This window comes from Marmota marmota, unplaced genomic scaffold (genome assembly GCF_001458135.2).
Source record: "Marmota marmota marmota unplaced genomic scaffold, marMar, whole genome shotgun sequence".
NCBI classification, from domain to species: domain Eukaryota; kingdom Metazoa; phylum Chordata; class Mammalia; order Rodentia; family Sciuridae; genus Marmota; species Marmota marmota.
The window spans coordinates 1,920,600-1,935,233 of record NW_026000068.1 but is presented as its reverse complement, the minus strand read 5'-3'; positions in this window follow the sequence as shown (position 1 = coordinate 1,935,233).

Sequence of the window (14,634 nt, the reverse complement as noted above, 5' to 3'; positions counted from 1 at the left end):
CCACCCACTGGATCCGTTTCTCAGAGCAGCGTGACTACTAGGGGTGCAAAGTGGTCTTCTTCCTCTGCCTTCTCCCTCGGGTCCAGCTGCTCCGTGGTCTGTCTCTGGTGTCCCCTGTAGGGGCACATCCCCTCCCTGCCTCCCAGCCAGGCTTTTCCTTTCCACGTTTAACTCCACGTTTGGAATTTGCTTTGGGGGATGGTGAACAGCAGGATGGGTCACCAGCTGTTTGTGTCCTGGTCCTTTTCTGGAGCCTTCAAGGTGCCTCTCGGTGTTCAGCATCTCTTTACCACGTAGGTCCTTCTGGTGCCGCTGAGCTCTCTGGTTCTGCCCGCCCTCGGCTGTTCAGTGCGCTGAATTCATCGCTGCCTTACAGCCAAGTGCAGTGTCCGGAAGCCGAGAATCCCCAGTGTTCTTTTAAAATTTGGGTCATAATATCTATTTCATCTTTCAGATAAACCTCAGCATTTTGATTGGGATCACATAACATTTGTAAATCGACTCAGGTTTTAGTATCTTACAATGTTGAATTTAGTGCAGTGCTCTCCTTTAGACATGAGGGTTCCCCTCATGTGAGACAACGCACAAAGGTTTAAGGTGAAATGGTAGAGTTGTGCATTAATCCTCATCAGTGCATTAATCCACTTGAATGGATTAACTGGGTAGTAACGGTAAGTAGCTAGGGTGTGAATGGAAGAGGTGGGTCACTGGGGTTGTGCCTTTGGGGTTTATGTTTCATCCCTGGTAGATGGACGCCCCTCTCTGTCTCTCTCTCTCCCTCCCTCCCTCTCTCTCCCCACTTCCTGGTGTCACATCCTGAGCTGCTGTCCTCCACCCTGCCCTTCCCCCATGAGGCCCTGCCTCAGGCCTAGAGCAGTGGAGTCAGCCACCTATGGACAGAGACCTCTGAAATCCTAAGTGCCAGATAAACTTTTCCTTCTTTAAGTTGTTCTTGCCAGGTCGTTGGTCAGCAGCACAAAAGCTAAGACATAGGAATCTGGTGTTTCTTACTCTGCTGAGGGCTTCTTTCAAGTCTTGACCTTCCTCCTCCAGCGTCCCGTGTGGTTTAGCATGCTTGTTTCTTAGAGTCTTTAGACTCTGTCAGTTAGAGGACGAGAGCCTTCTCCACTGTAATTTCCACCCTGATTTGGGGTTGACCTGGGCTCGAACATGATCACTCCCATGTTCTGTAGCTCACATGCTGCTGAACTTCCTCATCAGTGAACAGTATCCACCATCTAGGGCAGCAGTTATTTTGTGAAAAAGAGGTTGATTTGTGTTCAGATATGCTAACTTGTCTTGTACTAATGTCTAAAACTTCCAGAGTGGCGTCCTGTAACAACAGTCTGTGAACAGATTGTAAACACACAGCTGGGGTCTTTCCCAGACAACAAGGATTTTTTGTATTTTCTGCTAGCAACCTGGAGGCCGCGGTGTTGGGGAGAAGAAACTCCGCCAACCCTGTTCTGAATACATACTTTGCTGCCAAAATGGCCCAGAAAATGTGGAAGTCCTGTGGCCAGCACCCTAGGGCTTCCCAGGCTGCTTTGTAGAACTTACCAAATAACGTTTTGCATTAGCTTTAACTGTGACATTTATGTTGTGCAAAGTGGTACCAATGACAGGCACACATCACTTTCTGAACTACTCAATTCAAACCACACAGTTTTAAAAACACACTTAGGAAAGCATACTGTTGGCCCAGACAGCTACTCTCACATGGCTCACCTGGCCAGCCCAGACCTCACTTCCCACCTATACCACACAAGCACACATCCCTGACTCAGTGACACTCTGCAGTGACACCCAGAATGGAGCAGATGGCTTCTGGCATTTCCCACCCTGCAGGTCTGGTGTCAGGTACTTCTCCGTGGCCCTGACCCACACCTGTGCCACTTGCTGTCCTCCTTGGAGAAACCGTGGCGCTCAGGACAAGGTCCTCCTGTTCAGCAGCCAGCTGCAGAGTTGACCCTGCTGATTTAGAAACAGACCTTCCGTCTTGGTCTTCCCTGTGGGTAGATTCCTCAATGGTGTCCTTCACTTAGATCTCAACTCTCCCGATTCCTGAAAGGAGAAGAAACACGTGGCTGACAGATTGGGAACTTGAAGCGCCTTAAACTCTTTGTGTGCGTTAGGTTCAGTCTCTAGTCGCTCATGAAAAGGCGAGTTGATGCTGGGTACACACTCGGCTCCGGGCTTTGTTTCCAAGTAGATGAGAAGGGACAGCCATAGAGAGAGGGCAGGCCAGTGGTTGCTGGGCAGCTGGGGGTGGAGGGAGACTGAAGGGCTTGCCCAGGCCATGTTCGTCACTTGAGGTGGCCAGGACGCCAGAAGCCAGCAGTCGAGATGGGGCCGGGCTCTGGGGGCAGCCCTGTGCTTCTCTGAGCCCCTTCCCTGTCTGTACAACAGGGGCAGCAGCAGCCGCCTGGCTGGTCTCCTCGTCTGTGGGTGGGACGTGACCAGTGTTGGTCCTTGGTGGATGCTTGGGCTCAGGTGCCCTCATCTTTTCATGTAGACTTCGGGGTCTCCAGGTGGATGGAGGGGAACTCAGGGTCTGGAGGGAGCAGGTCAGAGGGAGGCCCATGTCCCGCACATTCTGCAGCACGAGTCCAGCCAGGGCTCACCACTGGGCCCAGCTGTCGGACACTCACCAGGTTGGCCTGAGTCTCCAAAGTGATAACAGAAACTCACCTGTCCCGGGAATGTAATACTAAACAACCAGGCTTCCTCTTTAGTAGAAAACATGGAAAGCATTGAACTCGCATGCAGCTCTAGTGTTTAACCAATAAAAAAGCACACGCTCTGCAGCGGACTCCAACAGGAGCCGGGCTAATGCTTTGTTACTGATGCTCGGTGTGGTTCTGCCCATTAATGACAGCAGATGGGCTTCATGATGTCAGGTGCCGGGAGGGTCCCCATCAGCTAATTGAACCTTTAACGTACCAACACCTCCCCCACCTCTGACTTGCACACACACACACACCTTCGTGGGGAATAAGCACCAACATCAGATAAGGAAATTCAGGAGGCTTTGTACTGTGCATCTGTTGGGTGGTTGGAAATCCTTCCCGCTAATGTGGACTTTGGTAAAAGCTGATGCATTAATCGACCTCACACAGGCCAAGCTGAGGGTGCCCTGGTGCTTGTCTAAGGCTGACACTGATGGCAGAGGTTTTCCATGTCTGACAACAGGTCCCTCAGGAAACCCGCTGGGGGGAGCTGGACTCCACCTGAGGACCTCAGCTGGGACGTGCTCTATAAATGCATATTCCACACTGCAAAATCAGTCTGACAGGTGCTCAGGTGTCTATAGGCTGAGCCAGACTTGACTTCCCAAGAGCTGGCACACTGTCAAATGCCACTGGCAGACCAAGATGGCAGCAGAAGCATATCCCTGAGGGTTCCCATCAGTTCTCCCAAATTCCAGATCACACTTTCCAACACAACACCAGCATTGCATAGCTCAATTAAGAAATGGGAGTAATGGAGGCCACAAGGCACAGGTGGGAGACAGCAGAGTTCAGAAGCCAGCAATTGGGCATCGCCATGCAGACTGACCAGAGGGCATGGGCAGGTGCCATGCAGGAGCTCTCTCGGCCGCCATCGATAACCCTGGGAACCCCCAGCGGTGAGTGCAGGGTGTCTCTTAGTCTTATTCTGCCAGCGTTTGTCCTGATCTTGGCGAGTTCCTTAATCATCTTTAGCTTCAGGTCGCCCATTTTTAAAATCACAATAATAACATGATCGATCCCAAAAGATCATTATGAGAAACTAAAAATGGTAGGATACACAGAGTGCCTGGGGCTGGAGAGTGGCAGAGGGACATTTGTTTCCTTTTCCCACCGTCCGTTTCTTTCCTTCTTTCCAAGGACAGCAGAGTTTCAAGGTGCAGACTCAGCAGCCCGGGATTCCAACACCCAAAGCTGACTCCACCCGCCAGGAAGGGAGTCTCTTGACTGGCCTCAGGCCACACCCTCCAGCATGCATCCACAGAGGGACCTTCTGATAAAAGGCAGGAGGGGCAGGGTGGGGAGGGCCCCTTCCCAGGGGAGCAGTGAGGTTTATTTGGGGAGAAAAGGGCTCCTTTGTGGTGGAATATTCACTACCCCCTGCCCCAGTGCAGCCGCATTCTCTGTGGGAGTCGGAACCCAGACCAGACCCAGGACAGCCTGGGGTCTCGAGGGGCCAGAGCCCATTGTGAACAGCTTGGCAACATCTAAACCTCAATTTCTATTATTTTTATTTTTATTTGCAAAAATGTTCACAGCTCTTGAGTAAAAAATTTTAATTCTTATTAATTTTTTTTTTTTGGTCTCTGTGTGAAGGTCAGAGATTTAACTTCCATAACCCACGAGTGGCCTCTTCAGATAGGCAATTATCAATTTCACTGCATATCCTTCAGGCTTCCAGACTCAAAAGATGAGTAGAACAAATCAAAAGCCAATTTCCAGCCAGACTGCTCCAGGCCCGCATGACCCTCCCCTGAGAAGGCTCGCACATGAGCAGAAAAGGCCAGCACACAGGGACAGGCCAGCAGAGCCAACACTGCTCTGGTAGGAGGTGACGTCTCTTCTAGCCCTGGACTCTTTAAATGAACTCCCAATCACATTGCATAGCTGGGGACAAGAACAACCTACCTGCTGAGAGCACCATCCAGCTTGGTTCAGAGCAGCCCTTGGCCACGCAGAGTCGGGGGCTCCATTTCCTTTTCTAGGGCCAAGAAAGACCTGCTGTTTTGTGTGAGTGAGCAGAGAAAACCGTGAGCAGTATCTTTCATGTATTGTTAACCTTGAAGACATGCATATGTGGACTCGTTACTATCCTTAAATTTTGCTATTTGTCTTTGTATTAATAAGTGTAAGAATTCTTTATGATTTCCAGATACAAGACTCTCATCAGATATATGATGCAGTATCTTGATAGTGTTCTTTGAAGCAAAGAAATGCACCATTTTGATGAAATCCTAGCATTTGTTTTGTGGCCTCCACTTTTGCTGGCTTCCACTGCCAGATTCAAGGTCATAATGGTTTAGCTGTTTTCCTCTGGGGGTTTTGGGTTTTTGTTCTTGTATGCAGCCTGCGATCCTGTTGAGTTGGTTGTGTAAACGGTGTGAGGTAGGGATTTGATTTCTTTTGTTTGCACATGGCTGTGCACCTGGCGCATCCCTTTTCCCTTGGAGTGGTCTCGGCACCCTTGTCCAGTCAGCTGGCCACAGACACAAGATACATGTCTGCCTGGCTGCATGTGTCTATCCAGGGGCACTGCACTATCCTGGTCACTGCTGCGTTGTAGTAAGTTTGGGGATCAGAAAGTATAAGCCTTCTTACTTTTTCTTTTTCAAAGTTGTTTGTGCTATTTTGAATCCTCTCTTGATTCTTCCAGAATTTTTGAATCAACTTGTCAATTTCTACAAAGAAGTCACCTGGGATTTGTGAAAAATTGCTTTCAATTTGTAGATCATTTGGGGGAGTATTGACATCTAATACTAAGTGTTTAGATCCCTGCATAAGAAATGTGTTTCCAGTTATCTAGATCTTTTTATTTTGGGGGAGGAGGTACCAGGGATTGAACTCAGAGGCACTCGACCACTGAGCCACATATCCAGCTCTATTTTGTATTTTATTTAGAGAAAGGGTCTCACTGAATTGCTTAGTTAGTCAATAATGTGTTGAGGCTGGCTTTGAACTCACAATCCTCCTGTCTCAGCCTCCCAAACTTCTGGAATTACAGGCACAGGCCACCACACTCAGCTAATTTAGATCTTCTTCCAATTTTTTCAAAAATATTCTATGACTCTCAGGGTAAAATTTTACATTTGTAGAGTTTGTTCCTAAGCATTTTGCTCTTTGGATGCTACTGGTTTAAATAAAGCTGCTTCCCAACGTTACTTTGAAACTCTTGAGTGCTCTGGCACAGAAATACAAGTGCTTCTTGATACTGTGTTGCAACCTGGCTGCTTTCATCTTCCACCTTCCTGCAGGGGATTCCTGAAAGTTCCTGTGTATGAAATCAAGGCCTCCCCAGGAGAGGCACTTCCCTCTTCCTCCTCGAGTGGAGTGGCTCTGGTGCCACGCTGACACAAGTGGTCAGAGTGAGGCCCTTGTCCTCATCTCGGGAGGCTGGGTCTTTGGTCACTGAGTGCGCAGTACGTGTAATTTCTGCAGAGTTTTGAATCGCATCCCCTGCCATCTGAGTCTGAAGGTACCAGGCAGCTCAGACGCCCCAGGGCAGGATGATGGACGTAGCCCTGGCCAGAGCAAAAGCTCAGCCAGCGACGGCTCTGACGCCCCATGAGCTCTGGCCGCCCAGCCTGGCCCTGATGTCTGCAGCCCGCCTGCTCCTCTGCAGGCTGGGGAGACCTTCTCTCTGGTTAAGCCCGGTGGCTAGTTCCCCCTCCATGCTCTCTCTCCTCTCCTTCCTCTGACAAAACACACCCCTTCTCTAAGGCTTAACTGAGTGTCCCTTTCTGAGGTGTTCCTAGATCTCTTAGGGTGGCTGTCATCACTAAGGAGACCTCTGTGTCTCCTCAGTGCTTCTGCAGCCTGCGATGCCACCCGGGCTCCCCTCTCCAGCTGGTCACCCTCCAGACAGGACCGTCTGGAAGCGTCTCTCCTTCCTCATCCCTGCACAAAGTAGGTGTCCAACGAAATGGCAGAATTAAGAAATGAAGTGTGTGTGTGTGTGTGTGTGTGTGTGTGTGTGTGTGTGTGAGAGAGAGAGAGAGAGAGAGAGAGAGAGAGAGAGAGAACAGGAAATCCTAGATGAAAGTAAACTTGGTGTGAGGGAAATCGATGCCCCTGACGTCTGTGGGGGCTTGAGAGTTCATTGTCTCACTCACCCATCACTGTGTAGCTGGCGTCCCAGGAAGACACAGGTGCCTGGACCCCCACCACTCAGAGCTGGAGGAGTAACGTGGTGGACGGAAACCCCGCAGTGGGCACAGGCCTCTGTGCTCCTTTCCCTCGGCCTCGGTGGAGTGGTGGATCTGTGGTGCAGTGTTCTGAAAGACAGAATTCAACAGTTCAACAAATGGTCACCAAGGTGCTCCAGTGCTATCGATGAAGGCATTTCTGTACTTCGAGGGCCACCTGGCCCTTGCATTGCTTAGGTTTGGATTTTCTGGGAATGAAGAGGGCTGTCTGTGAAGACTTACAGTCCCGCTGGGTGGCAGGACCCCTCTGCTCCAACAGGACGTGGTGCTCCAGGGTGTTTCCCTCTGGGCCACCATGCTGCAGCTGAGCAGTGATAGGCTCCAAGGGGCTCGTCCCAGATCCTGCCCCACTAAGAATGGAAACCCCAAGCTAGGACCCAGGAATTGTTACCACACCGTGACGGGCGATTGTGTGTCTGCCCACTGTCATGACTCCAGTGTTGGTATATTTTAATTAGTTATTTATTCATCAATTGTTACTGTATTTTGCAATACAGGAGAAAGAAAGAAACTTTGGTTCTCCGGGAGAGGCTCTGATCTCCAGCACCTCTGGCAAGGCGCAGTGAAGGTCCTAGGAGAAGTCCACTGGGCAGCCACCTGGCCCATCCTCAGCAGGCAGGTCACCACCCTGAGGGAAAAGCCTAGGCTGACTTGGCCTGCCTGGGGACAAGCTCATCTTCTCCATGGTGACTGAACAGTCCAGCATGCACCATAGTCGTCTAGTGGGAAGTCACGAGGATGCCTCTTTCAGGAGTTACCAGAGAAGCAGCATAGTCAGACCCCGAGTGTCATAGGCAGAGCCTTGTCACCTGATGAGACTAAGTCCTCACAGCCATTTCTGTTGCCACTTTTTCAATGTTTACAAGATGCACACATTCAAAACACTCTTTAACTGCATATGTGTGACTAAATCTTAAAACCGCTTCTTACTGGTTAAAAGTAAAAGGGAAACTGCTGGGAGCATGCTGTTTTGTAGGAACACACAGACTGAAGCCCAAAGAGAACTTCAAGACAGCCTCCAGGAGGAATCCTAATGACTGATCCCCCCGGGCCCAGGGGGAGGGGCCCGGGAGGAAGCAGCCAGGAGCCCCTGCAAGGCCTTTCCTGGGTTATCTGGCTTTGGAAGGATCATGTTCAAACCCTGCAAAGATAAAAGGCAGCCTCCACAGGCTGCGCGCTGGACCGTTAAACATCTCCATATGACAAAGTCCTCTCCTGAGGTCTGACCTGCCGGGGAGCCCAGCCTGCAGATCTGAGGCCCGGCCCCTTCTGCCTGATCCTCAGAGAGAGTCTTCCAGAGAGCTTTTGAAAACGACTTTAAACTGCTTCTGTGGGGGAGAGTCCTAATGAAAGAAGAAACAGACACGTAATAATGTGCAAACCAAACTCCTACTTCAATGATATTTTAGAATTAAAAAAACAAAAAGGACTGATTGTAAATCTTGAGAAAGAAAGTTCCTTTCTGCTGGTGTCTATTCTCTCCTTTGATATGTTTATCAGATAGTTTTTATTTTATTATGCTTATGTTTATTTATTGAATTTAGAACAGTGACAGTTCTTTCTAATTAGAAGCAACAAAAGCCTCTTCCCCACTGTCTTGGGAGGCCGAGCAGAGTCTTACTAGATATGCACTAAATGATGGGAAGAAGCAATGGTCTCACTTTCTAGGTTTCCTATTAATTAATTTTAGCTATACTTTCTTGAATTTTTTTTTATCTTTAAATATGTGCTTAAAGTCAGATATTGAATAATATTATATATTATGAAGTATTTTGTTCAATCACATCATTACTGCCTCCTTGTGATAGGTAATCAATAAATCGGTTTTCTCCTGGTTGCTAAAGATAGTCTTTGAGGACAATATAAAGCTTTTAGAAACTATTTTTATGTAAGACAAAACATGGGCATCATTCACCCAAGTTCTTCATGGTTCTCTCTCGGCGTTACTAATCCAGGTGTTTCCAGAGTCCTCATCAGAGCCCCTCTCAGCTGAGACTTCCTTAGGAGGGTAGAGAAACCATGGAGACTGGGTGGCACGCCAGTGCTGGCTTCACATGTCACGCTCTGTGGGTCCTCGGCTTGCATGCAGTGTCCTCCCGGCCGGCCTCGGCAGTGCTGTGCCGTGTGACTCCACAGGCAGAGGTACTGGGAGGTACTGGAAGCACAGTGCTCATGGCCAAGGTGGCCCAGGGAGCTCCCCAGCAGACAGGCCACAGCAGGCAGTGGGGACTGGCCCGATGCCCATGTGGATAGGTGCCCTGCCGGCTGGCTGGTCCCCCCGAGCACGTGGGTATGGGGCTCTGGGCTGCCGAGCTGCCCGCTCCGAGTGACCGTGGCCAGGAAGGAGTACTTCCAGAACCCCAAGGAGCCCTCCCAGCAGCACATCCTTGCACCTGCCAGCTTTCCAGGCTTTCCACAGGACCTTCCCGTTCGATCCCTCTGCCCGTAGTGGGTTGAAGCAGACGTGGGCCACCCCTGCACTCCAGCAGGCCCAGAGGAAGGATGGACGCTCAGTTCAGCTGTGTCAACTCCCCAACACAGAGAGGCTGAGTGTGCTGAGCAGTGAACACGCTAAAACAAGTCCACTGAAATGGACTTTGTTTTCTGAAAAGCAGCAGCTCCTGGTGGTTTTAAGGAAGTGTTGGGAGGGTGCGAAGTTGTTCTACTTGGTTTCTCATGTCACCAACAGGTCCAAATCCAAGTCTGAATAGTCTTTAGCAGAATAACGTATTCTGTTCTAAAAGTTCCTTTTGAAAATTAGAATTTGAAAACCTATCAAATTAACTAAACTTGACGCTGCTATTTAAAGTTCTGTGGGAGCAGATTCAATCTACTCCACTCTGACTCAGTACAGTGCCGTGTCGGAAGCTCTCATGTTGATATTAAGGGTTCGGAGCAGAAACTAATGAGCTTGCAGTTGTCGACCCTGTGGGATGACTTCACTATTCTCATGAGCTCTTCAGGGCCCCACACCGTCCCTCCCAGAGCTTCGGTGTCCCTGGTGTGGTCGGAGCAGTGCAGGGGAGACATACCTGCTCATTTTAAGCATATTTAAGACTCTTAAAATTGCTAGATGTTTATCTCAATAATTTTATTATTGAAAAATATTTAACATTTCTTTGCTCATAAAAACACACAATTCAACCTTTTATTCTCTTGGCCTCATATTACAGCAATTGCCAGAAATTTAAAAGAAAAAAAAAACAAAACATTTAATTGACACATAGAAGTTGTATATTTGCAGAGGCCACCACGCTCTGGCTTGACCCAGGTGGACGTCATATAATGTTCAAATCAGGGCAATTATTTTGTGGCACCTCCCTGCTGTGTGTGCCCTGGGCAGCTCCCCACAGCAGGTTCCTCCTGACTCCAGGGTCTCAGATCTCAGCAGGTCTCACCTTGGCCTTGAGCAGTTCTCTCCTCCCCGCTCTTTGCTGCGACCTGCTACGCACATGGAAATCACTGCAAGTTTAGGCAGGTTGTGTCTGCACCCAGTGACAAGCCAGCATCCAGGAGCCTCTTGGAACCCAGTGCAGGAGCCAGGGGCCTGGTGCTGGCCTCCTCCGCTGATAAACAGCAGGTGTGTGTGCTCACTTCCTGATTCCTGCCGACACCTGGGAGCACCAGTCACTGGGTTACCAGGCCTGGGACCTTCCAAGCACCCTGGAAAAGCAACTCCCCCATTCTGCACAGTCCTGGGGACTGGATGCCATTATTGTCCCCATTGTAGATCCACAAACGGAGGTTTGATCAGCTGTGTCCAGTGTAAACAGGGGGTGGTTTCCAGGAGCAGGGGTATGACTTCACCCCCAGGCTCGATTACCCTGGAGGAGCCTGTTGCCCTGAGGATGCCAGAGCTGGAAACAGGACCCCTGAGTTGGACCAGGGTGACACTGCCTTCCTGCAGAGAACTCCCAGGGAAGAGGGGAAGGCTGGTCCTTCTATGCAGACCTGGGGAGGGTGAAGTGCTACCTCTCAGAAATTCACAGAGGGTGCCTCATGCCTGAGGGTTTTTAAGCCAGAGGACACTGCAAGCAGGCGCTCTCTGGCTCAACACAGCGTGGGCCCCTGCAGAGCCCGGCTGCCTTCTAGGAGGCCTGAGCAGTGACTGGGCCAGGAGCCGCCCGAGGCAGCGGGGGCTCCACTCTCTGCTGTCTGGCAGGGATGGTTCAAGGCAGGCTGAGCAGCATCCGCCGCAGGGATTGGGCCCCCCCAGACCACCAGGGCTGCATTGGATGAGCACTGGCACCAGAGCTGCTCACTACACAGGTGATGGGACAGTGAGACCCAGGGTGTGGCCTTTGTGCCACCACAGGGGCCGACTCAATCCAGCACCCATTCACTTCTAAGATTTTTTTTTTTTTTACCTGCAAAATCTTAAAGGGATATCACAGTTGTGTTAAGTTCCTTAAAATGACCCACAGGAGAAATTTCACCTTCTGAAACTCAGTTTTCCAAAAGCTTTGTTTAAAAATAAATGGACCTGTTTCCAGTCATCCCCCACAGCCCTGATGTGAGCCGACTGCATAATCGTCCTCCGCACGAGGGAGCCTGGTCACCTCTACATGGCCTCCTCCGAAAGCAGCAAGGAAATTAGATCAGCTTTTATTTTGTCCCCTTCCTTAAAAGTTTACTTCAAACGCCACCTCTGCTAAGTCACTTTGCCTTCCACTGCGGGCGCGATGCAAGATTAAACCTGTCCCGAATGTGAGAGTCCACATGTTAATTCATTTCATTTCTAAATGACATTTACTTACACATTGTAGAACCAGGAGAGAGAGCCTCTGTGTTGGCTTTATCTCACCTAAATTAAGATAGCAGTTTAAATTGAAAATGTAATTTAAATCCTTTCTGACGTGGGAATCCGTCCCTTTGGCCCCTCAGAGCTTCACAGGAAGACTGGAAGTCGGCTGGCGGCTGCAGGAGCTGCCCCTCAGTCAAAGGAGAATTCAGAGCAGACAGAGACAAACCATCCCACGACATCGGTTAAAAGAAGCCTGTTACTATGACAACAGATAGGGTCAGATAACAAAATGAACAGCCACTTTTGATCTTCAAAAAATTCTCTTTGCTTTGCTCTCTCCCCTGTTATCTGGACCACTCCATCAAACACCTAGCAGATAACACAGTTGAAAACCCAATCGACCTTCAAGAAAGCCCAGACAGGTTGGGAAGTGTGTGGGAAGGTTACCATCCCCGCCAAAGCCCTGACGGCATGTGCCTGTGTGCACAGAGAAACACGCGCTTCCATTTTCCTGGGCAGCTGCTGGGTAGGGCTCAAAGGAACCCACAGAAGTGCTCAGCACATGCACATAGCAGCAGAAAATTATCACTGTGGACGGAAATCGAGGGAAGTATTCAGAGCCAAAGCATTTGGCCGTCAGGACTCACTGCGTTGTCACACTTTGGATTCATCAGTAAGGAAACGTTTTATACAGATTGACAATGAGTACAAGTATGTGCACACAGAGCTGAGGCCGCATGGCTCTGAGAGTTCTCCTCATTCCGTCTGATTAATCAGCGACTTAGTTAAAAACATACAAGTGAAAGGAAACAGAAAGCTTCAAAGCTTCACAGCCCTGTTTTACTAATTGATCATAAATAAACTGAATTAAAATTCACTCGGACTGTGCATCTCCTCATCCACATTGAGTGCTGCTGCACCTTGGATATCATTAGGGTTCTGTCTGTGTTGTGGATGTTAGAATGTTCTGTATGTTAGCTGAGGAGAGTCTACATTTTTATTACGATGGTAAGCAGACAAGGTTTTCCATGAAAATCCTAGTGTCATTTTTTAGAGTGCACTGTATTATTTTTTATTTATTCTTTCAATTATATACAACATAGGATGCACAGGTTTACTTTTCTTTAATTATGTAAGTGAATTTTCCAGAAGTGAAAGAGTTTCCCATGCAGACGTGGTACCATCTGGGCCTTGCAGGAGAGAGGTACTGCGTCTGGCTGGTGGGGCAGGAGGGAGCTGGGCTAGTGAGGGCCTCGTGCCCTGGTGACCTCAGCCTCCTGCCACCTCAGAGCTAACCGTGCAGTCCCACCACGGCAGGGAGCAGGGTGCCCGTGAAGGCCAGAGACTTCTGGAGCACCAAGCGCTGTGCGGCCTGCTGGGCTACTCTGGATCAGTGTCCACAGCCGGGTGCCGGCTGGAGGGGACTATTCACATTCTGTTGTAAACAGGTGAGAATCGGTTCTCAATCAGATCTTTGACTGAAAAGTTTTAAGAAATCATACGTCTTTCCCCATTGGCTTCCCACATAAATTATGAAATAAGTCGGGGCAGAGGGTGCGTGAAGCCCAGGCCCCACAAGGGCGTGGTCCTCCAGGTGTTGGTGATGGCTCTGTGCTGGAGACGAGGGCAGGTGCAGAGCCACCAGGGCTTCCTGTGGCCCCGGGGTTTAAAAAGAGCAACAGTGGTTAAAATTCAGTCACAGGTGAAAAATGGCCATTTGTCATTTCTGAAGTGACCCCCAAATTTATAATGTTCATAGCAATGAAATGTTATGCTGCCTTGATGTGCAGATTCTGAAAGAAAATACTGAGGTCCTCTCTTTCATGACAATCGGCATTTATCATGTCTTATTCTAAGATCTAAATCTCTTGTATTTCCAATGAAAATAATCCACATTTGTTGTACAAAAACATAAACATTCGAAATACTTAACTGACAACTAATTTTGCATACTTATGGGACACCCATGATGTCTCCATACTTGCACTCGTTGTGGCTGAGGAAATCAGTGCAGTGAACATCACGTCACCTCACACAGTCACCTCTTCCTTGTGGTGGGAACCTGGGATCCCTCTTTTAGCTCTTTGAACATACACATTGCATGACTATGAGCTGCAGTCACCACGTTGCCAGGAGCCACGGGAACCTTCTGCTCCGTTCCTGGCCCCTACTCAGCCCCCCGCCCCTTCCACTCTCTCCTTCTATGGGTTCACCTGTTTGAAATGTCACAGAAAAGTGAGATCATGGAGTGTGTGTAGCTTTTCATCCCTGTGACCAAAACACCTGGCAAGAACAATCTTGAGGAGGCGGCATTGATTCGGCTCATGGTTTCAGAGGCTCAGTCCGTGGTTGGCCAGCTCCAAGGAAGAGACATCATGGCAGAAGGCGTGGTGGAGGAAGGCTGCTCCGCTCCTGGCAGCCAGGAAGCAGAGGAGAGGTGCCTCAGTGACTGACCCCCTCGTGCAGGTCCCACCTCCAGCCATCCACTCACCCATCAGCCTTGTGATATGCATTCCAAAAGGGCCACCTCTAGGCACTTCAGGGGACACCCAAATCCAAACCCCGACATTCCCTCCGCACAGTGTCTTCTTGGTTCACCCATGTTGTCACACATGCAGCATTTTCTGTCTCTTTCAGACTGAAAAGTGCTCCATTGTGTACATGAACCACATTTTCTGAAACCATTTGCTGGTTGGCGGACACTCAGTTGTTTCTGCCTCTTTACTGTTGTGAACAGAGCTGCAAGGAACACAGGTGGTGGGGGGTGACATCTCTTCCACACCGACTTCTTCTCCTCTGGAAATGTATTCAGAAGTAATTTGCTGGATCATGGGCAATCTAGTCTTTTTTTAATTTTTTAAAATTTTTTAAAAATTTTAATTTGTTTTAATCAGTTATACATGACAATAGAATGCATTTATGCACTTTAATATATCATACATAGATGGGATTTAATTTT